The sequence below is a fragment of the Cnephaeus nilssonii genome, assembly GCF_951640355.1.
Source record: "Cnephaeus nilssonii genome assembly, chromosome: 21".
Classification (NCBI taxonomy): domain Eukaryota; kingdom Metazoa; phylum Chordata; class Mammalia; order Chiroptera; family Vespertilionidae; genus Cnephaeus; species Cnephaeus nilssonii.
Window position 1 is genome coordinate 11,727,426 of NC_137092.1, and position 27,102 is coordinate 11,754,527.

The following is a 27,102-nucleotide window of genomic DNA, read 5'->3' on the forward strand; positions in this document are numbered from 1 at the left end:
TTGTGAAGTAGTGTCCTCCTAAGTTTGAACACAGGAAATTTTCTTGTGGGAGATTGTATTTTCCAATTATTGTTATATGTATTCCATTCCACATGGTATTCCTATAATGTTTCATTGACCTTCCTCCATTGAGATGCAAGGCCTGTGTTCCCTCCCCTTTAACCAGACTGGACATTTGTAACTGATTTGATCAACAGAATGTGACAGAAGTGATGTTGCATGACCTCTGACACCAAGTCACAAAAGTGGCTTTCTCTTTCTTTGAATGCTTAACTTTCAAACAAGTCAGTGTGCCACAAGGAAGCTCACACAAAATGACCACATGGATAGGTCCAATTGAAAACAAACTGAGACTGGGCCAATAGCCAGGATCAATTACCAGACTTGTGAGTGAGGGATCTGTGAAATGCTTCAAGCCTCTACCCTAAGGTCCTGTCCAGCTGATACCAAGTGGAGCAAAGATGAACTCTCCCCACTGAACCCTGCCCAAATGTCAGATTTTAGAGCCAGATAAATGAAGTTATTACTTTAAGCTAATATTTTTGGCATGGTTTGTTACACAGCACTAAATAGAAGGAACTATATTGTTACACGTTAACCTACAGCAAGCAGGTCAAACTTGCAGCCAGCAGTGAGTTTGACATGCTTGAGCCATTCTACAGAGTTCTTGTAGAGACCCTTGTAGTCTCACAAGGCTGCCACCATGCAGGGACCCTTGTCATCTCGCAAGTGTTTCTACCAGCTGCTCTTCTTATAGGTCTTAAATTCAAACTCAAGAAAACTTAATACAACTATATTACATTTTTACTACTCAAATGAATCTGTGTATGTATGTGTTTGAATGTGACAATCTTACTTATTCTTATGATGATAAAAGCCAGGGCATAAACAAATGTAATTATATTTGGTGTAACTTATAAAAGGACTTCTTTGAGATGGGTCACCAGGTATAGTGAGTAAAAATAAAGAACCCTTTGGTAATTGTGTTTATGCTTCCTGTAGCTACTTGCAAGCTGTTAGAGAACCTGATTTAATATTTCAATCATAAGTCTAATTTACCTTTTTGCAGCAAAACAGCCTGGTTAGTTTTTGCCTAAAGGAAAGTCTACAAAATTAAAAAAGAAAAAACCTAACTCCAACTTTACCAGATGCTTTTAACACAGTGAAAAAATTTTACTCATAAAGTTATAAAATCTACAGGCTACCAACAGAAATCCAGCTACTAAAACTAAGCCTATAAAGAAAAACTGAAAAATAAAACTTAAAAACGAATTAACATGCGGAGTGTGAGGATTGTTTGAGGGAAAGTGCCTGAGAGAGGGTAAGAGACATCTAACATAGTGGCTTGGTTATGGCATAAAGTCATTGAATAATCATCTGTGGTGAAGAGGAGCCATGATTATGGTGAGGATAATGTGCAGATAATTTTTTAAATCATGTATTATCCTGCAATTATTTCTATTAGGCTTTAACGTAAACTTAGAGCTTTCTAGATCCATTCCTTTAAGACAGTGATTATCAACCTGTGATGGCTGAGGATGAACAGGTCCAGGAGCCCAGTTCTGACAGCCAGGGCTTCATGGCTGGGTCAGAGGAGGCATCCGTGTGGTCAAGGCTGCCACCATGCAGGGACCCTCACTTTGGTAATAGGTCCCCAGGGCCTTTTCCTGCAGGCCCCGCTCTGGGTGTCTCACTATTCTACCCAGTTTGAGCACAGTGGGGTGTGCCCTGGAGAGACTCCACTGCGATTTAAGAGGCCGAGAAGTACTGGGCGAGGCCAGGTCTGAGGACTCCAGCGTCCAGGGAGGGCTGTCTGTGGTTGACTTCAGTCATTCTCTGGAACCCTCTTTCTCTGTTTCGATGAATTTGATGAAGGCTTTGATTCTAGTCTAGTGATTTTTCTTCTTTGGAGCAGGATCACAGAACTTGTACTGATCCAAGATTTTTTCTTCCAGTTTTTCCTTACATTTCTGTAAGGCATTTAATTTGTCTGTGTACTGCTCCTGCTCCTCATGGTACTGATCCTTGCTCTCCATGTTCTGCTCTAGAAACCTCTGGTTCTGCTCGTTCAACGTCTGGATCGAGAGGTGATGATTTTCTTCAAGTTCCCGGGAGATCAGCTCACAGTGGTTGTCCAGCTTGATCAATGAGATGTCCATGCTCTGGTGCCCCTCCTCCAGCTCGTCTGCCAGCAGTTCACCTCCACCTGCGAGTTGTTTAGCGAGGTTTTCAGCTCATTGGTGTGGGCATGCAGCTCCTTGTACTCCCTTTTCAGATGCTGGCGCAGGAAATTGATCCTGTCTAGCTCTCCCACAGCCTCTGGTTCTCATCAGTGGTGATGGTGTTCGTCCTCTGCTCCTGCTGCATAGCCTCCTGCTTAGTGTTCAAGACCTTCTCCAGCTCCTCCAGCTCTGCCTTATGTTTCAGCATGTCCTCGTGCCTCTCCCCGAGTGCCTTGTGCTCCAACTCCAGGATTCGATGAAATGTCTTCAGGGAGCTGTGCTGGCTCCCTACTCCTCAGACTGGTGTTCGTGGAGCATGCCCAGGTGCTCGTGATCCTGCAGCAGGGCCTCAAAGGCTGCCGTCAGCTGCTCCTGCTGCTTGTCCTTGGCCACCTGCTGGTTCTGGAGCAGTGCATACTGTGCGGTGAACAAGGTGCTCTGGCAGCTCAGTAGAATTTTCCACCTGCAGCTTGGCCTTCTGGGTCTGCAGCATGGTGTTTTGCTCCTGCAGGAAAGCACTCTGCTTCTACAGTGTCAGGATCTGACTGCTGAAGGCCATGTTCTGGGTCTCCCAAGTGCTGCAGCTGATCCTTGAGCAGCTGCTTCTCAGCATGCAGAGCTGCATTGTTCTATTCCAGCTCAATGGCCAGGTCCTTCACTTGGAGCATCTCTATGATGGCTTCCTTATATGGCTCAGCCCCCAGCGCTCCTCTTGGTGACCAGCAACCAGCTTCCCGCAGGGTGTTTCAAAGAGTGCTGCAGGTGCTTCACCGCCTCCTGGGTCTGCCTGAGGAGCTCACACATTTTCAGCACCTGGAGTGCCTTCTGTAGCTGTTGGCTCAGGCTGGCTTTCTCTTCTACCTGGGCTTCTAAGAACACAATCTTTTCATCTTTCATAGTTAGTGTCGTTTTTAATGTCAATTCATTCCTGCCCTCCAAAATCTTGTATTTTGGGCCGCTGTTGCTGTTATCCTGCAGCAGCAGCTCCTTGTGGAGGCTGACCTTCTCTAGTTCCTGGCTCAGTTTGTCCAGCTCACTGGTCAGCTGCTGACTCTTCAGTTTCCCCAGCACCAGTTCTTCTCTCAGGGTCACCAGCATCCTCTTGTGCATGGTGACTTGCTTGGTGAGGTCTCTGTTGCCCTTCTCCAGCTCCTTCAGCTTGGTGGCTGTGTCCCTACAGTGGGCCAGCTCCTTGTCCAGAGCGCGGCTCTTCTCAGCTATGGACAGCTTGGTGATGTCGTCCAAGACCACGCCCTTGAGCTACACCTGCTGCCATAGCCTATTCACCTCCTTCTCCAGCAGCTTCTTGTCTTTTACCAGCTGAGCCACCTCCTGCTCCAGGGCTGCCTTCTCCTTCTCGGACTTCTCCCACTGCTTGTTAGTGAGCCGCTAGGCTTCCAAGTCCCGCTGCAGTGCCTGGTTTTCTGCCTCCAGCTCCCTGAGCGCTCTCTCCAGGTTTTCCCTAAGCGCTCAGCTGCAGGTTTTCGGCACTCATGCTCTGGTAGCTGAGCTCCAGGTGCTCCGACTTCTTGCTCGGGGCATTCAGCACCTCCTCCTCTCACTCAAGCTCCTGGTTCTCCTTCTCGATCTGCCCATCTTGGTACCCATAAAGCGCATGGTTACCACCAATCCTGTGCAGCTCCAGGTTCTCCTCATCCAGCTGCTTGTTCTCCCACTCCAGACCGTAGAGCTGCACTGACACATTCTGCAGGGTCTCTAGAGACTTCTGCAGCCTCCGGTTCTCCAGCATCAGGCTCTGACTCTCACACTCCAGGGTATTGACCTTCTCAGTGGCCATTGTCAGGGAGGTGACCTCCTTGGCCAGCTTCTTGTTCTCCTTCTGCAGCCGGTGCAAATCCTCCAGCTCCTCCGCCTGCTCCACCTTCTCCGTCACCTGCTGTGCAGCTGCTGCTTCTCGAACTCCAGCTTGCTGAATTTGCTGCTGGTCTCTGTCACCGTCTGGTGGACAACTTTGTTCTCTTTTTAGATGTCCTTTATGTGGGCCTTAGTGCTGACCTGTGACCTCTCCACAACAACCACATGGCTTGGTTAAGATGATCCGTTTTTTGCTCAAGATCCTTGATCTGCCTAGCTTTGTCAGCCTTCACGGTCTCTATGTCTTTGATCAGTTCTACACTGAAGGTCTCCAAATCCTGGTTGCTCTCATTTTCTCCCTCTAGCTGGATCTGCAACTTTTTAATCTTGCTGAGCTGCTGGTTCTCCTTCTTCAGCTCACCGCATGTGAGGCTACTCTCCTCTAGCGTCAGGGACGCGTCCCACAGCTCCTGGATGGTGCTCTGTAGGCTCTCGTTCTCCTTGTCCAAATTCAGGATGTGGCTGGTGGTGCAGTCGTTCAACTCAAACACAAACGACTTCCTGGAAGCATCTGACAGGTCTACATTCTTGGATAGATGCTTCAGCTCCCAGCCCAGGTGGGTGGACTCGTTCATGCTCTGCTTCTGTGCAATCTCGAGGACAATGTTCTCTTCCAGCAGCTCCTCAATGCATTTCTTGTCTGCATCTCAGTCCAATTCCAGGTCCTGAAACTTAGATTTCAGCTGCAGATTCTCTTTTTCTAGCTCATAAAGTTTATCAACCTGGGTCCAAGCAGCAGTCAGCTGTTGCTTCAGAATGGACTTGGTTTCAGTCAAAGTGATATTATCTTCTCTTAGCTCCTCCATGCAGGCTTTATAGAAGTCTGCATCTTTCAGCTTCTTCCTGAAGTGCATCAGCTCCATCTCCAGCCTCTCCACATGATTCGCCTTCCCCCTCAGAGAGTCCAGTTCATCAAGATAGGCACGAACAGACCAGGCACTAGCCGCCAGCTGGATGTTCTCCTGCTTGACTTTCTGCAGCTCCATCACCAACTGATCTACCGCATGCCTGGTGTCCATAAGCTGCTCTGTATTCTCCTCCAGCTCCTGCCTGATGCAGCACAGCCTGGCCTTGGTGTCTGCCAGCTCCACGGCCAGGTGCTGCTGATACTTGCTGAAGAGGCTGCTGGTCGGGCTGGGTGTGGATTCTGCACTGGAGGACTTGAGGGGGCTGAGAGGCTGCTGTGTCTAGTGGTACTCCCACTCCTGAGTCAGGTCCACAATCAGCTCCGTGCATTCATCTTGCTCATCTCTGAGCCTCCTGGGGTGAAACACCATGTTCCTTGAGAGGGCCTCTAGCACCTTTAGGGCCATATCTGGAACCTCCATCCATTGCAAGTCAAATATGTTCTCCTGATTATGGGTCACCTCCTGGCAATGGGCCATAATTCCAGCATGGGTCTCAATGACCAAGAGGAAATTCCTCTTTCCTCTCACACTGGACAACACAACCCAGCACCAGCAACAGCACCTTCTTAATTTCCTCCATACTCTTCCCAGATAGTCTTTGCCAGGCATCAAAGCATTGGGCAAGTTCATTATGATCAGCTGCTGGAGAACTTACTGGTAGTAGGTCTTAATGTTTTTCATCAAGTTGGTCAGGTTCTGAATACGAAGATGCACATTATTGTTGATGTGTTGATTTGTGGGGCTGGGATCTATTTCCAACATGATTTGGTTCAAAAAAATGCCATCCACTAAATCCATGTACAGGTTGTCATGGTTACCACTTGCAAATGGGCCCAAAGTTTTTACCCAAGTCACTAGCAGGCTCTGCAGAAAGAGCTCTATGAGCTCTGAGATGGTAACATCCATCCTGAGGCTTCCCCTATCTTCGCTTCACCAGTTGTTTCCTCGTACTGCATTCCCCGCAAAGAGGCTCTGGCAACCAATTGCGGGCTTGGTGCTACAGTGTGCACCAGGAGACAAAGGCAGGGAACAGGCTCATGTTCCTGAGGCCCTGTGCCCTGCCCAGAGGCTGGGGTGGCTTCTTTAAAACCCTTTATAGAACTTGCATTTAGCTAGATTTCACGTGGTTTAGAATGATGCTTGTTCTGTAGTTTAGTTGTACCTTTCTGTTCTACTTTTAAATATATCACTACTAGGAGCCCAGCGGGTGAAATCGCGCAGCGCCGCCCACCCACCTGCAGCCCTGCCTTGACACCTGAACCTGTCCACACAGAGCTACAGTGTGCCTGGCCCAGCCCCCAAACCCTCTGGCCTTCTCTGGCCACTTCAAGCCCCACCCTCAGTCCCTCCAGTCACCTCGGGCTGGTCCCACCTTCTCTGGGCGCCTCCCCGCTTCCACCCATCTCTGGAGCAATGCAGCGGCTCTGCCCCATCATAGCGCCGGAGGAGAGCATGGAAGCCTCCCACCTGCTGCATTGTGCTCCTTCCCCTGGCAGGTGGGCCAGGGTGCGAGCAGTGGGTGGTGAAGGACTGGTGAGGGGGGGTGCTATGGGCTCTCACCCCTGCCCTTCCCAGCACGGGATGGTCCTGCCTCCTCCAGGCGCCTCCCCGCTTCTACCCCATCTCTGGAGCAGCTCCCCAGCTAATATGCTAATGATCTGGTCGTTACCTGTTATGGCATCACACTCATTAGCATATTAGCTCTTTATTAGTATAGATCATATATGTTTATCTAGGAAGGTATATTTTATTCCACTTTAACTACTATTTTTAATATTGTTTCTGTATTTATTAGAAGACTAGTGGCCTGATGCATGGATTTGTGCACATCTGAAAGGAAATTAATTAAAAGTATTTTAATATTGCTATTCACCCTTTCTCTATAATAGAAGTTTCAACCAAATACATGATTGACAATGACAGATCAAAACACATGCATGTGATTGGCACCAGTGAGATCTTTCTATGTATTGCGCATGCGCGAGTCACCGTTTATTTTTTAACCAGAGGCCCGGTGCACAGATTTGTGCACATTGAAAGGAAATTAATTAGAAGGTGGCCTGTGGGGAAGGAGTGGGCTAGACGGACCAGACATGCCCTGAGGCCACCTTCTGCGTTCCCTCCCCAGCCGGCCATACCTGGGGTAGCACTAGGGCTCGAAGGGTGTCTGTGGAGTGAGTGGGATCCCTCTGGTAGGTGGAGTCCTTCAGCCTGGCCTGTGGGGATCAGGCTGAAACTGGAAGTCCAACATCCCCCGAGAGGTCCTGGAATGTGAGAGGGCACTCTACAAAGTTGCTGTCGTATGGCAGCTGTTGCATTGAACATCTGCCCCCTGGTGGTCATTGTGGGTCATAGCTACTGGTCAGACGGTTGCTTATGTTTTTTTATATATAGATTGCCAGTGCACGTCATATGTGTTAGATGGACTGTCGGTTACTTAGCCTTGTATATATATAGATTAGTGCCCTAGTGCACAGATTTGTGCACATTGAGAGGAAATTAATTAGAAGGTGGATGATGGGGTGGGACTGAGCGAGATGGGCCAGACACGTCCTGGAGCCAACCTTCCACAGTCCCTCAATGGCCGCTGGCACTGAGGGTCAAAGGTTATCTGCAGAGTGAGTGGGGTCCCTCTGGCAGGTGGGGTCCCTCGTACTGCCCTGTGGGGATTAGGCTGAAACCAGCTCTCTGACATGCCCCGACAGGTCCCAGATTGTGAGAGGTTGGTTCTCAGGTGATGCACCCCGGAATCGGGCTCCTTCTGGAGTGCATCACCCAAGAACCACTGCTGCCAAGTCACCGCAGCTTGGCAGTTCCTGCATTGAGTGTCTTCCCCCTGGTGGTCAGTGCGTGTCATACCTACTGGCCAGGTGGAGGGTCACTTAAGTCTTCTTTATTTACAGGCAGTCCTCGGGTTATGTCGGACTCGATGTATGTCATTCCGTGGTTACGTCGCCATCTCCCATCTTACCTAATAATAGACAAACATGTATCTCTGCTACGCCACCAGCCAATCAGGAGTGATATGCAAATTAACCCAACAAAGATGGCGGTTAATTTGCATACACAGGCGCCGAGTGACGGGGTGTTCTGCCCCACCCCCGGTCTCTCAGGGCCCTGGGCAGCATGGGAAGGTGGGGCTGGAGTGTAAAGAGGCGGCTCCGGGGCCTGAGCAGAAAGGGGCTGGGCCAGAGTGGAAAGGCGGTGCTGGCAGCCAGGCAAAGGAAAGCCCATTCTAGCACGAATCTTTGTGCATTGGGCTTCTAGTTTATTTATAAAACAAAAAAGTTCCATCATTTTGACATATGTACATATGTGCTTTATGATTTTTACCACAAGTAAAGGTCAGGAATTGTTATCTTTTTGTTAAACTTTTACTGTTTCACTTCATTACTGCTGTGTATGTACTCCATGTGAGTAACATAGGTGCTTATGTAGGTGGGTTCTGACTTACGGTGAAAATCGCGTTACATCGCGCTGTAGGAATGGATCTCCTACATTACCCGAGGACCTACTGTATAAGAGGTCTGATGCATGAAAATTTGTACAAGAGTAGGCCTTCCTTCTCCCAGCTGCCGGCACCTGCTTCCCTCCAGCACCTGAGACCCAGGCTGCTTCCCACCTCCGGCCACCAGCAGGCATCTGGAACCCGGCCTGGTTTCCCTCGGGCTGCTTGCAGGCACCCGGGACCTGGGCTGGATTCTCTCCAGGCATGGTTTCATCAGGAAGGAGGTCTGGAATGACATCTGGCAGGATGTCCAGTTTAATTAGCATATTACCCTTTTTTTATAGACTAGAGGCCCGGTGCACGAAATTCATGCATGGGGGGAGGTGTCCCTCAGCCCAGCCTGCACCCTCTCTAATCTGGGACCCTTTGGGGGGTGTCTGACTGCTGGTTTAGGCCCGATCGCCCCCTAACTGCTCCCCTGCTAGCCTGATTGCTCCTAACTGCTACCCTGCCAGCCTGATAACCCCTAACTGCCTCTGCCTCCGCCACCACAGCTTTGTCCAGAAGGACATCCAACTGTCGGGTCTAATTAGCATATTACGCTTTTATTAGTATCCTATCTTATAAAGTGGGAATATGCAAATTGACCATCACACCGTCACAAAGATGTCAGCACCCATAGGCATAAGATGGCGGTGCCCAATCCCCTCAGCCCCACCAAAGAAGTGGGGGAGGGGGTGGCAGGCGCGTGATGTGGCTGGACCCGGCCCACAGTCCTTTCAGCCCAGCTCGGGGTTGGCAGGCACATGGTGCGGCCAGACCCATCCTCAGCTGCCCAGGGCTGGCCTGAAGCGCAGGCAAGCCTCGGATGGCAGCTCCCCAGGTGACACCCAAGGCACAGGCAAGCCTCAGATAGCTGCTGCCTGGCTGCCCTGGGTGTCCCACAGATGGCGGCTGCCCAGCCACTCAGGGCCGCCTGAGTCTCAAGTAACCAGGGCCAGCCGAGGCTTGCGCTGCCAGCAGTGGCAGCAGCAGAGGTGTGATGAGGGTGTCGCCTTCCCCTGATGGCCGGGTTGCTTCCTGCCCCTGAGGGCTCCTGGATTGTGGCAGTGGGCAGGCCGGGCTGAGGGGCTCCCTCTCCAGTGCATGAATTTTCATGCACCGGGCCTCTAGTAGATACTAATAAAAGCCTATGTGGTCATCACTCCCTCATGCTGTGATGCCCTCACAACATAATTCATCACCAGGAGGCTGCGTGCGCAGCCGATGCTCGTGGGTGGGTGGGGCTGCGTGCACGGTGCAGAGGTGGGTCCTGCAGCTCTGCATGGCAACACTAGGGGTCCCGGCAGCTCTGCACGGTGACGCTGCGGGCAGGACCCCTGGCTCCAGCCTACCTCTTTGGGGCAATCCATTGAGGAACCCCGGATGGGTGGGAGGGGCCTACTTCTTTGGGGAGATGGATCACAGGGCTCCCACACTGTGAGAGGGCACAGGCCTCTAGTCCTAATATATAAAGAGCCAGGGTCCATAACATCCAAAATGAATGAACACCAGGCTATGTGCGCAGCCGGCTCGGGTGGGTGGGGACTGGCAAGTGGGCTGAACTGCTGACCTCTCGGTTCCTCCTGGGTCACCGGTGCCATGGCGACCCAGCACTGATTGCCGCTGCCAAGGTGGGTGCAATGCGATTGGTTGGGGGTCCCTGCCATCGCCCCATGATCTCCCCACAGAGGGTGGCCCAGGCCACTGGCCTGGGGCCTCCGCGATCACCCCAGAGAGGGAGGCCCAGGCTACCCGGCCGGCAGCGGTGGGAGTGGCATCCCTCTGCAGGACGATCAATTGCGGGGCTCCTGGATTGCGAGAGGGCGCAGGCCGGGCTGAAGGGCCTCTAGTCCTATCTAATAAAAGGGTAATAGGCAAATTAACCGTCACTCTGTCACAAAGATGGCGGCACCCATAGCCACAAGATGCAAGCGCCCAGTCCTCTCAGCCCCCAGTCCTGGGGCCGGGGGTGGGTAGGGTTGGCCACTGAGAGCAGGCAGCATGAGCAGTCTGGTGGAATGCTTGATTCATCGCTGCACCCAGCTCGGGCCGGCACCCCGGAGAGGAAACGGTGGGCGCCCCCTCCCCCCCCCCCCGCCGAAGCAGTGCAGGTCCCTCCCGCCTCCTGCGGAATCTGCAGGCGTCTCCCGGCTCCCGGGGAAGCAGTGCAGGTCCCTCCCGCCTCCTGTGGAATGAACACGGGTCCTTCCCACCTCTTGTGGAACCTGCCCAGCTCCCGGTGGTGTGCTGCAGTTCCCACTGGCTCCCGCGGAAGCAGCGGGCAGCCTACTACGTGATGGGCTACTAGTCCTAATAATAAAAAACCCAAGGTTGTAACTTGTAGCGACTGATCACTACCAAAGGCTGACCAACCGGAAGTCAGTGCTGGGTTGCCATGGCGACTTTCACAGCCACTGCCACATGCTGTGGGCCCGACTGGTGGGCTCCCCCCAGCCCATAGGAGACTGGCGACCTGCAGCTGGTGGAAAGCAGTGAGCCCAGACTGAGCTGCCCTGTGATCACAGGGCAAAGAGCCCAGGCCGATCCGCCCCGCAATCACGGGGCAAACAAGCCAGACCAAGCCTGGGCAAGCCTCCCCGCAATCCCAGGCGAAGAAGCCGCTCTGCTGACCAACCTTCACTAGGGACCTGTTCAGGCGCGTGGCACGGAGTCTGGGGCCTCTAGCCTGCAGCCACAGGAAGTCTCCCTCTCCCCAGAGTTAGGAGCACCAGCCCAGGTCTACCCAGCGGCCTGGTCCTGACGGAGAGGGTGAGTTCCTGCAGGCTGGGGTTTGATCCCCACACATTAGCAGTAGGAGACCAGTGCCTTTGTTATTGCTGTGTGTCCGGATTTTAATTGGACAAATGCCCAGTGTCTGGGGTGCCAGCTTAGCAAAATCTTTTAGGAGGAGAATTCTGTCTGGGTTTCCTCAAATTCCCTCAGCCCCTACTCACCCCTCTGTAAAGGCTCAGAACAAGTGAGGCCCCTTAAATAAAAATTAGAGGTCTCCAGCAACGGTGGGCCTCTCTCATCACAGTCATTTGGACTGCATGGCATTTAAGTATCTAGGCACCATGACAGAGAAACACAGCTCAAGTCATGATCTCTGCCTTTAAAAAATTCACAATCTTATTAGAGCGAGTGGATGATAAAAGCACAGTAATAACATCAGAATGTAAGGCAACAATACAGAGAGGAACAGAGGCAATTGCTAGGATTATTTTCCAATAATTAGTACAAAGAGTATGTGCTGTGAAATAAATAATAAAAATGTGTGGCCCTGGCCGGTTTGGCTCAGTGGATAGAGCGTTGGCCTGCAGACTGAAGGGTCCCTGGTTCGATTCTGGTCAAGGGCATGTACCTTGGTTGCGGGCACACCCCCAGTGGTGGTGTGCAGGAGGCAGCTGATCGATGTTTCTCATCAATGTTTCTAACTCTCTATCCCTCTCCATTCCTCTCTGTAAAAATTAATAAAATATATTTTTAAAAAATGTGTGGAAGTAGCTGCTTCATGAGTATGGCATCCCTTTCTATTTTAAAGGAAGCTGAGTTCCATATGCTATGATATCTGAGGCACAGGACAAGGGAGGCCCTAAGTGTACTATGCTTTTATTTTTGAGTCATTATTTTTCAATGTGGTTTATTTCTGTACGCCTCGATTTTGTAATAGCTAAATTACTAGAATAATTCATCTTGCTATAAAATATTACTAGAAGATCAAATGATCAGGTGACATTATTTTCTATAAATGAACACAATCTCTGGTATGCTAAAGTGATAGGTATTGTAGAAATATTCAGATAGGGAGACCTACAGGCTTGATTACAAGTGAGGCTTACTATCACAACCCAAATTTATTACTTAAGAAAAAAAGCAGGGAGCCAACTAGAAACTGAACCAAATATAAGCCCTTGAAGGGCAAATGTAAATTGGATAAGCTTTGCTATTACAAGAGCAAGAAGAAGAAATTCAGATGCAAGAATGAAAACCACATTGCATCCACTCTAAGTAGCTGTTAATGAAAAAGAATGATAGACTATGAAAATACTTAATACAGATTGTAAAGACATTTGTTCAAAGAGGATTTCCTAGAGTAGGTGATATTTCAGTTAATTTTTTTAAATGTGAAGAGGTTAACTAGATAAGAAAAAGGTCTAAGGGTCCTGAATTGCAGAGGCTGCAGGCGGGAATGAGCCCCCCCTCCCCCCCAATGCACGGATTTCGTGCTCCAGGCCTCTAGTCTATATATATAAAAAGCCAGCAGCCATAACGCAGTAATGATCAGAACGACCAGTCGCTATAATGACCACTGTGGCCAGCGAACCCAGCCCCTCCCACTGGTCGGCCCTATCACTTAGTCTCTCCCACCCTGATGGGGGTGTAGCTGGCCTGCAAACCACCTGCAGCCCCTCACCCAGGCCGCCCTGCATCCCCAGTCGAGACCCCCCCACTCCATTGAGCGTGTGGCCAGTCTGCAAACCACCCACTGTCCCTCACCCCAGCCAGCCCCGCCCCTCAAGGGAACCCAGACCCAGGACCCCCATCAGGCCAGGCCAGCCATCCCACACCATGCACCAGGCCTCTATCCTATATAATAAAAGGATAATAACGCAAATTGACCTTAAAGGCAGAATGATCAGAATGAGCGCTGGACCAGTCACTATGAGGCGCACTGACCACCTCTCGGTTCCTTTCCCCATTTGGCAGGCTATGATCGCCTGATGGCCAACAGGGAACTGGGGGTGGGTGGTGGGAGATGTGGGCGGTGCCAGGCCAAGGCCCCCACCTCTCTGGTTGCCCCACACACAGAGGGCAACCCGTGGCATGGGCAGGGCCAACAAGTGGGCGGTAACAGCCAACCTCTCAGTCCCTTCTCCCAGCTGTCAGGCACTGATCACCCTATGTTGAAAGGGGAACCGGGGGTGGGTAGCAGTGGAGTGCAGGGCCGGCTGTGGAAAGCTGGGGAAGATGGCCCTGATCACAGGCTAGGCCTAGGGACTGTACCCACACACGAACTTCATGCGCTGGGCCTCTAGGATATATAAAAGCCTAATATGTTGTGTTCATCTGACCGATCAGTAGCTATGATCCGCACTGACCACCAGGGGGCAGGGGGCAGATGCTCAATGCAGAAGCTGCCCTCTGGTGGTCAGTGCACTCCCATAGCAGGAGCACCGTTCAGTTAACCAACGGGCACCAGACACTGGGCTCACAGCTGGCGAGCTCCACTGTGGCAGTGTGAACCTCTCCCATGGACACTGCCCCTACATGCCCCTCCCCCATCCAAACCAGGACCGGGATCGGGACCGGCATCAGGACTGACTAGGGCATGCCGATATCGCTCTAGGATGGGTGCACAAAGACTGCATCAGAGTGGCAGTGAGCTTACTGAGCAACGGCAGTGGCAGGTGCAACGGGGCTGGGATGAGCAAGAGTGGCATGGTGCCTGGCCCAGACTCGGGCTCCTCTCCATCCACCTGCTGCTTCTTGTGCTACTACATCCCTTGGGGGTGTCAGACTGCTGGTTTCGGCCCCACAGGCCAGGCCGGGGGACCCCACTTTTTGTACCGGTTCTCTATAAAAGGCCTGTGGTCATAATGCTGTAATGGCGGAACGACTATATACAAATGGAGCACCTCTCGGGCCCTCTACCCACCCCACAACCCTGGGCCGCTGTCAGTGTCCGCAGAGCCCGCGAGGCATCATGGGGCAGGCCGCCGGCAGGGCTGCGGAGCATGCCAGGCATTGTGTGGCAGCGGACATGGCCCTGATGGCAGGCTAAGCCTAGGGGACCCTACATGCATGTGATTTAATCATGCACTGGGCCTCTAGTCCTATATAATAAGAGAGGAATATGCTAATTATCCGTTACGCCGTAATGTCATGACCAATCTACAAGTGGTGGGGAGCTACAGGAGGGTGGGCCAGTGGGCGGAGAGCTACAGGAAGGCAGGCCAGTGGGTGGAGGGTTCCAAGAGGGTACAGCAGTGAGCTATGAGCAGTGGAGAACTACCAGCGGTGGTGGGCGGGTGACCAGCTGAGGCAAGCGGCAGCAAGCTACTCATGCACAGATTCGTGCGCAGGGCTACTAGTTCTAATATATAAAGCGCCAGAGTCTGTCATGATCTAAATGTCTGGATGGACAACCGAACAACCAGGCTAGGGTTTCTGTCGGCACGGAAGTCAGTCCTGGGTCCCGGCGGCCCACAGCGTGTGTCGGTCCTGGGTCCTGGCTGCCCATGGTGTGTATATATATGTATGTGTATATATATGTATATGTATATGTATATGTATATGTATATGTATATGTATATGTATATGTATACACACACACACACACATATATGTACACGCACACACTGAGTGGCCAGATTATTTTGCATTCACAGATCATAATAATCTGGCCATTCAGTGTAAATTAAGAATTAGCTCTTCCCTTTTGTGGCCATCATGGAAGTGCCAGTGGTCAAAATGAAGTTCAATCCCTTTGTGTCTTCTGACTGTCAGAAGAATTGTAAAAGACATTTTAATGCACCTTCCCACATTCACAGGAAGATTGTCTTTACTTTCCAAAGAGCCAAGACAGATTACAATGTTAGATCCACACCCATCTGAAAAGGATGTTCATGGATGATGTTCGGGTTGAGTAAGGACACTACAAAGGGCAGCAAACTGACAAAGTAGTTCAGGTTTATAGGAAGAAATATGTCGTCTACATTCAACGAGTGCAATGGCATGAAGCTAATGGTACAACTATTCATGTGGGCGTGCACCCCAGCAAAGTGGTGCATGCCCACTAAAGCTGGACAAAGACTGCAAGAAGATCCTCAAATGTAAAGCCAAATCTCACCAAGTAGGAAAGGAAAAGGACAAATGCAAGGAAGAAACAATTGAGAAGATCCAGAAATAAAGTATAATCTTATACATCTTTCATTAAGAACTTTAAAAAAAAGCATCAGCTTTAATTTGAGGAGAAATGACATCTTAAAAATAATTAGTCTTTTACTTCATAAACTGGCAAATATATTAGGTCATTTTATATTTTTTGTTACATTAGATGCTACTGTAAATGATAATATTAAAATTTCTGTTACCATTTGTTACTAGTGGTAGAAAAACATTTTTTCTACTATATTGACCTGAAAATTTGCAAGCCTGCTGAATTCACTTAATTTTCATAGTTGCTTTGTATTTAGAATTTTTCATATAAACAATCATAATTTCTGCAAAAAATATTTTAATTATTCCTTTCCTATTCTGTCTTTTATTTTTCTTTATTTTTAAAATATTGTTGAGAGTATTATAGATGTTACTCTTCCCCCCATTACCTCGCTCTACCTGTTCCCACCACAGGTTTTCACCACCCTATTGTTTATGTCCATAGATAATACATATATGCATATAAGTTCTTTGGTTAATCTCTTCCTGCTTCCTCCCCCCTTCCTCTTGAGATTCGTCAGTCTGTTCTATGTTTCCATGCCTCTGGTTATGTTTTATTCATCAGTTTATTTTATTAAATTCCTTGTTGATTTATTTTGATTTTTAGATTAAACTTTTTATAGATATGTATTTATTGACTTTTTTGTCATATTTTCTCCTCCTCCTCCTCCTACTTCTTCTTCTTCCTCTTCATAAAGATGCCCTTCAACATTTCATGTAATACTGGTTTGGTGTGATAAACTCCTTTAGCTTTTTCTTGTCTGTGAAATTATTTATCTGACATTCAATCCTAAATGATAGCTTTGCTGGGTACAGTAATATTGTTTGTATGTCCTTGCTATTTATCACTTTGAATATTTCTTGCCACTCCCTTCTGGCCTGCAAAGTTTCTGTTGAGAAATCCGCTGACAATTATATGGGCACTCCCTTGTAGCTAACTAACTGCTTTCCTCTCAATGCTTTTAAGATTCTTTGTCTTTAACCTTTGGTATTTTAATTTTGATGTGTCTTGGTATGGGCCTCTTTGGTTTCATCTTGTTTAGGACTTTATATGCTTCCTGAACTTGTAACTCTTATTTCTTTCACCAGGTAGAGGAAGTTTTCTGTCATTATTTTTCTTTTTTTAAACCTTTTTATTGATTTCAGAGAGGAAGGGAGAGGGAGAGAGAGATAGAAACATCAATAATGAGGGAGAATCATTGATAGCTGCTTCCTGCACACCTGCTCCTGGGGGATGGGGCCTGCAATCTGGCATGTGCCCTGACTGCAAATCACTCTGTAGCTCCTGATAGGGGGCACCCCCTTGAGGTGAAAAGGCAGCCACTGCCTATGCCCTGCTTGGGGCCACCCATCAGGAACTACAGAGCAATTTTCATATGGTTGCTACTTGTATTGGGCTTGGAAGTGCCCAGGAGAGGCAAAGCTGTAAAGCAAGGCAGGCTGCTGCTAGTCCTGGGCCTGGGGCCTCTTATTGGGTGGTATGGGGCATGCTGATGCCAGCTGCTGCTTGTTTGAGAGATTTTAGGAAGGTCTGAAATCTGAGCCAGGATAGGCCATTCATATGGAAAAGCCACTTCAAACAGCTTGGGTGGAGCTGGAAATTGGGTGGAACAGGGTCTCAGGGAATCACCAAGGCAGAATGAACAATGTGACCCAGGTTGATGGAGACTCAGCTACAGCCCCTGACAGCTCTGCAACAGGGAAGGTCTCAGCATCGGAACAAATGACCACTGCAAGCACCCTTGTCTAGGCTTAGAAAGCTTCCCCTGAGTTCTTGCTCTGATGCCAGACAATCCAGTTTCCATGTGTTCCTGGATCCCCCAAGACTAAATCTGTGTGTGGGCCCTTTAAGAGGAACTAGCTGGATCTCCAGCAGCCTCAGTGTCACTTAGCCACAATCCCCGCTGTTTTTTTATAGCCAGAAGTTACAAGGGCTTCTCCTCAAAGCAATGGAACTGTGGGCTGAGGAGTCTGGTGTGGGGCTAGGACCCCTTTTTCCCCATGGAAGGCCTCTGCAGCCTAGATATCCCTTCCAATTAAAAAAGCGCCACAGATTGATGTTGGACCAGCCCATTTCATGACTTCATCCCTCCTACTAGTCTCAATGTGCTTTCTTCTTTAATTCTCTAATTGTAGGGCTTCCATTCAGCCAGATTTCAGGCATTTCTGAATGATTGTGGTTCTGAATTTTATTTGTAATTTTGATGTGGTTGTGGGAGGTGGCAAGTACTGCATTTACCTACACAGCCATCTTGGTTCTTCTGATCTTTTATTTTTCTTTCTTGTGTTATTCCTACAAAAGATTAAGTGAAAGTATTAGAGATGGATATTCTTGCCTTATTTTTGATCTTCAAGAGAAAATGAATATCTTTCCCCATTATGATATTAGTCATGGTTTCTGAAATTCTTTTGTATTCCTAGTTTTCTGAGAGTTTTTTTAAAAATCATTAAAGACATTGGATTTTGTCAAATACTATTGAGATGATCATATTTTTTTTTTACTTTTCATTTTCTAATATGAATACATAGAATGGTTTTTGAATAATAAACCAACCTTGTATTCTGGGATAAACCCGTTTAGCATTATGTATTATCATTTTAATGGATTGCTGGATTTGATTTAGTAACTTTTATAAAGAGCAGTTTGTGGGTCTATGTCAATCTGTAATTTTAATTTTTGTGATGTCTTTGTTAATTTTATATTAGGATTATGTTGATCTTATAAATCATTTGGCAAGTGTTATCTAATCCTTTTTATATAGTTAAGATATTCAGTAAGTGTGGAATAAATGTCACAGTTGGGGTAGAAATAGGCCTTTTTTCTGCATTGCTCCCTGTTCCATTTATGTTAACTTATGCATCTTCCCTCGTTCCTGCAACACCAAGAATTACAGCTTACACAAAGTATTCATGAATATAGAATATGTTATTTAAGAGCTGGGACAGGGGTAGATCTCGGAGGAAAGGATTATATTACATACAATAAAGAAAATCCCAAATACCATCTAAAATATTCTCTTCTCAATTATCTTTTTTGTTCAACTCCTGATGAGGGTGTTTTCTTTGTTCTTCCTTCATATGGCACTTATTTTCTTCTTCCTTTGTTTTTTTTATACTTCCACCTCCCTTCTTTAGGAAATAAAATTCTTATTCTTATCCAATGGAGAGTAATTGTGTCGTTCTCTATGAAATTTTGACCCCAAAGAAACGTAAGTCCTTAATGGCTTACCTACAGTTCCATGCACATTATCCCAAATAGAGATAATTCACTGTTTAAAAAGAATTCTGCCAGATGATAAGAAACACTTAAATTTACTATATAAATAATTACCTGAAAAATATATCAGTGTGGCATGGTGGTGTTTCAGGAAATGTGTACTGGAATCTCTCCTTCATACCTTCTAGTCCTCAACAACATTGCTCTGATATACCTAGGAGAAGAAAATACCTTCATTCTGCTCTTGATTCTTAATGTCACCTAGATAAAATTTGAATAATCCCTGGCTTGTCAGCTGAGCACAGACAGAGATACTGTCTACTATAAGGTTCAGATTGGTTCTGAAGATTCTTTGATAGTTGAAGAGTGACTAGAGTAAGGGCTAGCATTTGAAGTCTTAGATATATTCTTAATGTAGTGGCAAGATCTCTTAACTGGGAGACCTAACCCTGAATTCTATGCTACTTCTATTATTCTGTTGAAAAGTCTGGCAAATTTCTCCATCTTTTGGGCCAGGTTTTCTCAGACATGAAGTGAGGCTTGGATATTTAAATTTAGAGTCTAAAATTAATACTAAAAAGAATGTCCAGTTCTAAAATCTTAATGTGCTTATATTAGGAAGATATATACCTGAACCTTGCCACAATTTTATGTGTAAACACTTGCATATGTAATAGTGAGGAAATAAAATCCAGGAAAGGCTAGAGTTTTCCTCTTGTTTGACTACTCAACAGAGTCACTCTTGGTATTTCTTGTCCTTTTCTCAACCTCCTTTTTTTTTAAACTGCAGAACAGAAGTTGATTTGGGGTATACTTAATCTCAGTAGGGAATAATTCTCCCTGTAAGCCATCTTATTATATAAGCCACTACTTTAGTAACTTAGCCTCTGTAGTGGGAAATAGCTAGAAAATTATAAGAAATCCAACAATAAATGTTCCTAAACATGTCCATACACTGTTATAGCAGAATCTGTTATAGTGAGTACTGATTTAGGACTCACATTCCCAGCCCACTTCTTCCCACATATGGCCTACTTTTCTCTCTGCTTTATAGCTGAGGTAGGGAAGAATGCAGAGTGGTAGTTTCCTGGGAAAGGCAGGCCATACTAGTGGAAATTGCTTTAGAGTTGGCCAAACCTGGGCTTGAACTCTGGCTGTACTTGCTTGATCTTGGGCACATTATTTGCTTCTCTAAGCTTCTGCTTTCTCCTCTGTAAAGTGGGATTAATAGCATCTATTAATCTCAAACAATAGCAACAAGGAAAATTTATCCAAAGGTATTTATTATGTGTGATATAACAATAAATTTCGGTTTCTTTCTACTAATATTTTCTGCTATGGTCTTTAACAATATGGCTCCAAAGCAGAATTCCTTTTTTTTTTTTTTTACATTTGTTGAACATCTATTATATAACAAGAGATTGCTTTAGGTTTTGAGGTTACATTAATAACTGAAGCAGGAGCACTGATCTTAAACATAGTAGGCAAATCACATATCTAAACAGAGAGCCCTACCCCATGTAGTAAGTACCTGTGCTAAGATACAGAGGCAGCATGAAGGAGAAAGAATTAGCTCTCAACTCCCTTTACCCTTTTGCTTTTTCCTCTCTTCCCATTTAATCTTTTTCCTTCCTCTAGTCCTTCCTTTTCCTAAAGCCCAGAGTGACAGATGGGGAGTAGAAAAGTCTTCCAGTTTCTTTTTCTCTCCACCTCAAGCCCAGCGTATGGGAACATTATACAGGGAGCCATAAAAAAGTTCTTTCTTGTAGCACGTTTCAGGGTTTTTTCCAGTGACATCATGGGCCATCTGGATTTGAAGACAGCAGCTTCATCCAGAACACACACAAACACTCTCCCCTGCCAGGCCCTGCAGGCCTGCCCTCCAGGATCAGGAACGCTATAAACGTCCTGTAAAGCTGTCTTTTTAATAGCCTCCTCAGAAGCAATCTAAGGAAGATGGCCTTTTCCTCCTGCAGTCCCACATGTGGCAGATAAAGTGGATTCTGAGCATAGAGGCCTCGGAGGAAAAGGTGAGAAGTGAGGTTCTGAGGTTTCTATAAAAATATCGTACTGCCTTGCCGAAATCGGTTTGGCTCAGTGGATAGAGCGTCAAGCTGTGGACTCAAGGGTCCCGGGTTCGGTTCCGGTCAAGGGCATGTACCTTGGTTGCGGGCACATCCCCGGTAGGGGGTGTGCAGGAGGCAGCTGATAGATGTTTCTAACTCTCTATCCCTCTCTCTTCCTCTCTGTAAAAGATCAATAAAATATATATATTTTTAAAAAATCATACTGCCTCCTGTTGGGAAGAAAGCCATTTTCCAACAGGAAACTTGAATTTAATCTCCTAAACATACCCAGTTTAGATTAGGTACACATTTAATACTGATATGTTTTAGGAATTGTCCTGGTATTATTTCAGAAAAAATAGTTACAAAAGCCACAGTACTGGAGTTTGGTCCTCACATTTGCCCAAATAGAGGAGAGAATTCAGAAGTGGAAAAGATGAGGCTTGATTTTGCTCTGTCCCTGAACAATCTCACAAACTAGGCATGATCCAAATGCCTATGGACTGATTCTCTTCTGTGAACTAGAAAAAAAGAATCCTTCTTCTCAGATGAGGTATGTCCCAATCCATAGAATTAGTTGGTTCTATATCCAAAATAATGTCTCACCTGCTTCTTCCATCTCCAAGGCCACTTTCCTGATCCAGCCCTTCTTATCTTCCACTTGAACATTGGAATTACCTTCCTAATTGGTCTCCAGTTTCTATTCTTCCTCCTTTCATTCAATTCATCCTTCACACAGAAGCCAGAGGGTCTTTAAAACTCCGAAGTGCACTATATTTTCATACTTAAAACCCTATAATGGCTTCTTCTGTTTCACTTAACATAAAATTCAAATTTATAATAGTTTGCAAAGGCCTGTGTGATCCTTGCCCCCATATGCAGTTTTAGCTCTTCCCACTCTTACCTACTCACCTTTCTATCCATATTTCTGTTCTAACCCCATGATTCTGCAGGCCTTGGGTTCTTATCACTAGAGGCCCAGGTTGCGAGATGGTGAGGTCAGGTCGAGGGACCTGAACAGTGCATGATCAGGGCCGAGGAGGGACGCAGGAGGTTGGCCAGCCAGGGAGGCACCGCGGGAGGGCTCTAGGGCGTTTCCGGCCCATCTCACTCAGTCCTCATCAGCTGGACCCCAGCAGCAAATTAGCCTACCGGTAAGTGTGTCTGCTCCCTGGTGGTCAGTGCACATCATAGCAAGCAGTTGAGCGGCTTTAGCGTATTAGCATATTACACTAAGATTGAACAGATGACCAGACACTTAGCATATTAGGCTTTTATTATATAGGATTTCTATTTAGAGGGCTTTTTCTTCTACTCTTACTTTCACCTCTCAGCTTAAATAGCACTTCCTCTATGGCCTTTGCTCACCCTCTTCCCCACTTATTTTCTCACAGTAACTATTATTTTATGTCAGACCATATACATTTGTAATTGTATACTTAGGGTGTTTGCTGACTATATTTCTCACTTCTTGTCAGCAGGAACCATGTCTGTTTTATTCTATGGGGAACCATATCTCCAGTGCCCCATGAAATATAGGTGTACAGTAAGTGAGGAATGAGTGTGGAAATGGGGTAGAAACAGAGTCAAGGAAGTCATCAGACCTAGAGCTCACATTGCCTGTGCCCAAGGATGCTTTGAAACATGCATTGAATGGGTCTCACCCACACTTCACATCCTCCTCTTTGCAGGGAAAGAATGGTGTCATCATAGGTATGTGTATCATTGCCCCAGACTTGGTGCAAGGAGGAATGGGGAGTTGCTAATCAATGGAATTAAAATTTCAGTTATGCAAGATGAATAAATTCTAGGGATCTTCTAAATAGCATTGTGCTCCCAGATGACAACACTATATTGTACAGTTAAACATCTGTTAAGAGGATAGATATTAAGTGTTCTTACCACAATAAAAGAAAATAAAAGGAAAATATCTCTAGCATACTGTCTCTTATGGATCCAAAGAAGATCAGAGTTAGACACTAAAGGTTAACTTTGGTTATTTTCACACTTATTTTGAGGAATTAAAAGGATTTTAACTTTTTTTATTACACAGGAAATCTAAAATATCAAGTAGATAAGTGATGAATTAATGGGTTCATCAGGACAATGAAATCTTTATTATTTGATGGAAAACACCCTTTTGTTTGCTGAAATCCTAAAGCACTTCTGTAGAAGGTGCTTTGTAGTTTGAGAAGAATCACTTGGAAACCAGTGATGTACTTCGTGAACACCTTATAGCTGTAGAGTCATATTGAGTTGTCTCTATAGCTGAGCTGTAGAGTCATATTGAGTTGTCTCAGTTTACAAAGGTAGCTGGTTGCATAATATCAGTTTTACTTTTGCATTTCTAATCTTTATTATACACTCCATGGTGTGTCTCTAGAGCCACTGCACCTCAGCACTGATCCTTATCTTAAAAATTGCTTCTGTTATGTTACAAATTTTTATCTCTGAATGGAATTACTAGCTGGACATTTGCAACAGCATGGATGGACCTGGAGAGTATTATGCTAAGCTAAATAAGCCAGTCAGAGAAAGATAAGTATCACATGATCTCACTCATGTGATGTGGAATCAAACAAAATAAAGTGATGAACAAAATAGATTCAGAGACATAGAAGCACAGAATAGACTATTGAACTTTGGAGAGAAGGCAGGGAGGGCAGGGTGGGTGTGTGGGAAGAGGTCAACCAAAGAACTTGTATGCATATATGCATAACCAAATGGACACTGACAATAGGGTGGTGAAGGCCTAGGTTGGGAGGTGGGGGTGGGCTAGAAGGGGGTCTAGGGAGGCAAAGGGGGACATGTAATATTTTCAATAAAGATTTTTTTTAAATGGGGAAGAAAAAAAGAATTAATAGCTGGAACACAGGTGTCCTATAAAACTTATTGTTAGTTCCATATATGGATACTAGGAAGGCATTTCCCTGCATAACCAAGTAATGCCACTGGGGTCATTAGGGCAGAAGGAAGGTGCTTTTTTAGTACCTTAATAACTGCGTGACCAGGACGAGTGGGCTGCCTATAACAGCTATCATTAGTAGCTCATCAGAACAGCCCTTTGAAAAAATAATCTTTTTAGCCAATATTCATGCCAAATGAGTTACATGTATCCCCACCTAGTCTCCCTTCCTATAGTGGATACACCCTAATGAGCTCTTATACAATCCCTAATCCTTCAATGTAGGTGGAACCTATGGTTTTATTTTCGCCAACAGAACATGGCAAAGATGATGGGAAAGTCACTCCCTGGCTACATACATAATATAAGACTTCATTTTAACACACCAGAGAGAGATTCTTCTGCTGACCTTGAAAAAGTAAGGTGCCATGTTGCATGAGAGCCTGTAACAGGCCGTACACATGGCAGGGAACTAAAGGTTGAAAGCAACCCCTGGCTGACAGCCAACAAGAAAACAGGGACCTCAATCCTAGAATCATAGCAACTGAATTCTGCCAACAACTATGTGAATTTGAAAGAGTGCGCCAAGATACAGAAAGGAACTCGGTGAGACCATCTCATGGGAGGACCCAGCTAATCCATGCCTGGACTCCTGACTCACAAAAAATGTGAAATAATAAATGTAGTTTTAAGCTGCTACATCTGTGGTAAGTTGTCATGCAACAGTAGAAAACGAATGCACTTCTCTCTGGGCTCTGTCTAACCCCTTCACTAGTTCTTTCAACTTCCTCTTATTTAGAAGAATCTTGTTTCATTAATTATCCTCTCATTTTCCTTTATATTGGAACTTTCCTTCTAAATTGGTACAATTCCCCCTCAACAAATGAAATATCTCACTTCTCACAAATCAAATTGTTTTCTACTTAAATGTTTATCTAAAATAGAACTTTCCTTGAACTCCCTAACTTCTTCTCTTGGGAAGAAACTAACACAGTATTTCTGTGTTTCCTTGAATGTCACTGTTTAAAGGAAGAGTCTTTCTGTCTTCTATTTTCTCACTTCCTATCATTCCTCAATCCACCGAAGTCTAGTTTCTGCTCTCACTACTCTTTGTGGGGAAATGAACTCCAGACACTCGTACAGTATCACACTGCCTAATTAGCTAACGGTTAGATGACCCTCGGTGCCTCAAACTAAAATCTATAAAATAAACTCATTATCTTCATATTCTACATTAGTTATTTATTGCATAATATTTTCACAACATATGACCCCCCAGCTGTATTGGCTTAAAACAACTAACACTTCTTATCTCACAGCTTCTGTGGATCAGGAATATGGACAAAGCTTAACTGGGTGACTCAGGTTCTCTCTAAATGTTGACAGCTAGGTGTGAGCTGAACCTGTGGTCATCTCTTGACTGGGGAAGGATCCACTTGCAAGCTCATTGCTTTGGTAAACCTCAGAAGATTCACTTCCAAACTCACTCATGTGAATTGAGAGTCTCAGATTGTCTAGAGACATCAGTTCCTTGCCACCTTGCCATGTTGACCTCTCCAGTGGGTTTCTCTCAACATGGCAGCTGGCTTTGCTCAGACTGAGGAGAGGAGGGTGGGGAGAAGAAACTGATAAAAAGGACAAACAAGACAGGAATCACAGTCTTCTATGTAATGTTGGAAGAGACATCCCATCACTTTTGTCATCAAATGGTTTGGCCTTTACTTCCTCATTCAGGGGGAGGGGATCTTTGAGAGCCATTGTAGAGGCTGCCTACCACACACCCAAACTGTCCGCCTTCCATAGTCTCTATCTCTGTTTATGGAATCACAATCCTTCCAGCTGTCTCATCCAGAACCTTGAGAATAATCCTTAACCTTGAGAATAAACGTTTTTGTACTATTCACATATATTATTTTTCAATCCTCACAAGCTATGGAGTAGGCATTACCACCATTTTATACATGAAGAACTGAGTTATGGAAGTGAAATAATTTGCATGAGTTTGCTGTAAGAACCTTATATAACAACTAAAGGCCCGGTGCATGGATTTGTGCATCGATGGGGTCCCTCAGTGTGGCCTGCGGGGATTGGGCTGAAACCAGCAGTCCAACTCCACCTGCTGCTCCTGCTCACCCCGGCCCCACTATGCCTACTGTCACTGCTCGTTAGGCTCGCTGCTGCTCCACTGTGGTCTCTGGGCTGCGGCGGCCAGCTATGAGCCCTGTGTCTGGCACCTGTTGGTCAGCTGAGTGGCGCTCCTGCTGTGGGAGCATACTGACCACCAGGGGGCAGCTCCTGCATTGAGTGTTAGCCCCCTGGTGGTCAGTACGCATCATAGGGACCAGCAGAATGGTCTAATGGTCGCTTAGGCTTTTATATATACAGATATATTTTAAAGGGCTTTATAAACTCTAAAGCACTCTACAAATATGAGTTATCATTATTATCTTTTGCTTTTGTTTTGAGCCTCTTCGTCTCCCCAGCCTTCTCCCAGTTCACTCATGCTTCATATAGAGACAGGGGGGAAGCATAATTCCAAGAAAAGGGAGGGAAGGTAATAATATTAAATGGCTTCCAAGGGATCTGAGCAATGGATTCAACAGGCTGGATCAGTCCGGTTCACCAAGGTGGCCATTCCCTAACTGGTCTCTGGGGCCCACCACATGTTACTTTACAGCATGAGAAAAGCGATGACACAATTTAGTGTTGGTGTTCTGCCTCATCGAAGACATGGCATTGTCATTATTCATTTTGGAGTCAGCTTGCAGTACAGAAAGAAATCATGTCAGACAGAAAAGGAGAGTCTTTCAACATAGTTTTATACTGAGAGAGGGAGAGGGAAAAGGACCAGAACAAGTGGGCAGTACTGACTCCTGACTTAACCCCTCATTGGCATTCTTCAGGCTGACCCTGAGCTGTCATCTTCCACCTGTGAGGAAGAAGCAGTGGGAAAGTGATACTTTACATTACTTCCATGATTTCTGATTTCTAAAGTTCTTTTATACAGTCTTTTCTCATAATCCCCATAATTAATCATGAAGGAGACAGGGTAGCTATAATTATTTTTATTTTACAGATTAGGATTCTCAGATTTATTGAGTTTGAGATTTATTGAGGGGCCTGGTTAATATGAAGTCAAATGAATTGAGTGCCTCTTTACAGATTATTTTTTGTATATATTATTTTATTAACTGTTCACTATAAAATTGTCATACATTATTGTTATCCTCATTTTTCAGATGTGGAAGTTTTTTAGCCTAAGGAAATAAAGCTTCTTACCTATGGTCCTGCTGCTAGTATATGGTAGAGCTGGATTTGATATTAAAGTCTTTTAATTTTTTATCTCCCAAATTCTTTCCAATAAGCAAATGATATACTTAAAGAGAGTGAATTTGGAGTGCTAAGTCTGGTGACCTAAAAGAGAGGAGAAGAAAAGAGAAATAAGGAGCTTATAAAAGATTAGCAAGAAGGAAATTTTTG

General features: G+C 46.0%; 2 pseudogenes across 2 annotated transcripts; one reads left to right on the forward strand and one right to left on the reverse strand.

Moving 5' to 3' along the window:
- Window positions 1-1,518: 1,518 nt before the first annotated feature.
- Window positions 1,519-5,911, reverse strand: LOC307093740 (protein Daple-like; annotated as a pseudogene). The gene has a single exon. The product of its transcript is annotated as a protein Daple-like (transcript).
- Window positions 5,912-14,930: 9,019 nt separating this feature from the next.
- On the forward strand, window positions 14,931-15,405 carry LOC307093500 (large ribosomal subunit protein uL24-like; annotated as a pseudogene). Its single transcript has one exon. The product of its transcript is annotated as a large ribosomal subunit protein uL24-like (transcript).
- The last annotated feature ends 11,697 nt before the right edge of the window (window positions 15,406-27,102 follow it).